Source organism: Odontomachus brunneus, unplaced genomic scaffold (genome assembly GCF_010583005.1).
Source record: "Odontomachus brunneus isolate Ranch 3 - 2012 unplaced genomic scaffold, Obru_v1 Obru_scaffold_192, whole genome shotgun sequence".
Classification (NCBI taxonomy): domain Eukaryota; kingdom Metazoa; phylum Arthropoda; class Insecta; order Hymenoptera; family Formicidae; genus Odontomachus; species Odontomachus brunneus.
The window spans coordinates 130,825-133,827 of NW_022639642.1; positions in this window are offsets into that span (position 1 = coordinate 130,825).

Below are 3,003 nucleotides of genomic sequence, written 5' to 3' on the forward strand. Positions count from 1 at the left end.
TGACGCAGTTTATTCTTGATGTTCGGGAACAAAAAGAAGTCATTGGGTGCCAAATCAGGACTGTACGGTGGATGACCCATTAATTCGATGTTTTCACTGGTCAAATAGGCGGTTGTTTGAGCCGATGTGTGAGAGCTCGCATTGTCATGGTGAAGAATGATTCGTCGTCTTGAGTTGTTTTTCCTTATTTGGCCGAAGACTTCTGGCAAACAAATGGTTGTGTACCACTCAGAATTGACCGTTCTACGTTTCTCTAAGGGTACTGTTGCCACATGACCAGTTTTTCCGAAAAAACAGGCGACCATTTGTTTTGAAGTGCTTCGAGCGCGAACAACTTTTGTTGGGTTAGGTTCACTTTGAAAGATCCACACAGTCGACTGCTGTTTAATTTCCGGCTCATATGCATAGATCCATGACTCGTCACCTGTGTAGAGGTTATATACGGCATTTGACGCACCTCGATCGAATTTCTTCAGCATTCTTTTGCATCAATTTACACAATACTTTTTTTGATATGAATCCGACTATGAATATCGCCCATAGTGACAGCTGATTTCGGTGGTTTTAGAGAAGTTAGACATCTGTCAATAATATTCAGTTTATATCGCTTTGAGTTTCATACAAAACTCCTGTTTTTTACTGTGTTGAATATGTCAAATTTTGTGTTAACTAAGCAGCATTTGCGGGAGGTTTTAGTTTTCTGTTTTAATTGGAAGAAAAGTGCAGCTGAAGCGCATCGAATGCTTGTAGAAGTCAGGGTTGGGAACGTTACTTTTTAAAAGTAACGCGTTACCGTTACCGTTACTTGCGGTAAAAAGTAACTCGTTACCGTTACTCGTTACTGATTCTAAAAAGTAACGCGTTACTGTTTGAAAAGTAACGATAAAAAATCGTTACTTTCCGTTACTTTTGTAAAAAAAAAAAAAGTTAAAATCGGCTTATAAAACGAATAGTAAAAGAGACAGTACATAAATTATACATATAAAGACAAAATATAAGATATTTAAGCGGAAAGCACACATTCTTGTATAACGACATAAAACTCATTCTACATTAGTCGCAAATCGCAAGATCGCAAAGAAATTGACTAATCATAGTCGATTGTTCTTCTTGCGATTAAAGAATAATCAATTATGATTGGTCAATTTCCTTGCGATCTTGCGATTGCGAGCCATTTTGAATTTCGACAATCTGATCAGATTCCTAAAGGTTAAGGGACGCCGTACACGAATTGACATAACAGTAACGTAAAACGTACCGTAAAAATGGACCAATTACAATCGAGTATTCACAAAAATGGCGACCTTACGGTTCGACGATACTCAAAGTGATTGGTCAATTCTTATGGTACGTTACTGTCACATCAATTCGTGTGCGGCGTCCCTTAACCCTTTCCGGCATAGTGTACCGTATACTGGACACTTTTTTGCCCTTAACAAAATATTTTTGCCCTTTTTATATTTTTTACATAGTTTTCAACATATCTGTACAGTAAAAAGCATATTATCAGTTATGTAGAACATCAGTCGTCATTAAAAAATTTTGAAAACATTCGTATTGTTGAGGAAATGTATTTTATAAATAAACTACAAAAATACTGCCTTTTTATACAATAAATGTAATTGTGACTAACCAACAATAATTAATAAGCTAAAAATAAAGTCTAAGAGGTTTTTGGGGTCGCTGATTACGAATCCGGAGTCAGATTTTCAAAATTCAAAATGGCGGATTCAATATGGCGGACGAATTTTTAAAAAATTATCAGATTTCTATGCAACTTGGTATTTAAGGGTTTCTTGGGTCGCTAATTATGAATTCGGAATCAGATTTTCAAAATTCAAAATGGCGGATCTAATATGGCGGACGAATTTTAGAAAATTATAGTATTTGTATGAAACCTAGTATCTAGTGTTTTTTGGGTCGCTGATCAAATTTTCAAATTTAGCATCGTTAGCTCTGGGTAACGCTAAAGCGAAATTTTAGCGAGAGGATATTTTCTACCTTTTGAAAAAACTCATTTTTTACGTTTGGCACACTACATCCCAGGTAGCAAGGTGACGTCTAAAGACGTCACTTTGCTACCTGGGATTGGATCAAAAAATTTACTCTTGATTTTAGATTCGTAATCAGCTGCCAAAAAGATCTCCAACTAATTTTGAAGACCTAAAACACATTCTTTTATTTCTTGGTCTTCGATATTGGATCAACCATTTTGAATTTTGAAAATTTGATATTTGATTCGTAATTAACGACTCTAAAAACCGTCGAGTAATGATTTTCATGATATTTTATCCACTTTTTAACATGTTTGTCTATCATTTTGGATCCGTCGTTTTGAATTTCGACAATCTGAGATCAGATTCATAATCAGCGAACCAAAAAACACTAGATACTAGGTTTCATATAAATACTATAATTTTCTAAAATTCGTCCGCCATATTGGATCTGCCATTTTAAATTTTGAAAATCTGGCTTCGGATTCGTAATAAGCGATTACTAAAAAACTCCTAAAAGTACATTTATCTGTGAAATTAATTTGATAGAAAAATGTATGTCGCAAAGGGTTAAGTATGGTCTACAATGAGAACTTAAGATGTAAAATTTAAGCTTTAAGTCCTAAGCCGTAAGAAGTTGACCAATCACAGTCAATTATAAGAAAAATAATTGACTGTGACTGGTCAATTTCTTACGGCTTAAAGTTTAAAGCTTAAATTTTAAGGCTTAAGTTCTCATTGTAGACCATGCTTTAGAGGCTTTCTACAATAAGCAATAGGTTTTAAGTTGCAATAAAATTGACCAATTACAGTGGATTATTCTTCTAATAGTCGACTATCATTGCTCAATTTTATTATGACTTAAGATTTATTGCTTATTGTAGAATGGGCTTTACGGAAAGCAGCATATTTATTGTTTATCGTGTGCAAACTTTCGTTGCGTGGCAAGTGTTGCCGCGTTCTGTGTACAGAAGCCACTATAGTAAAAAAGTAACGATACAAGTAACGA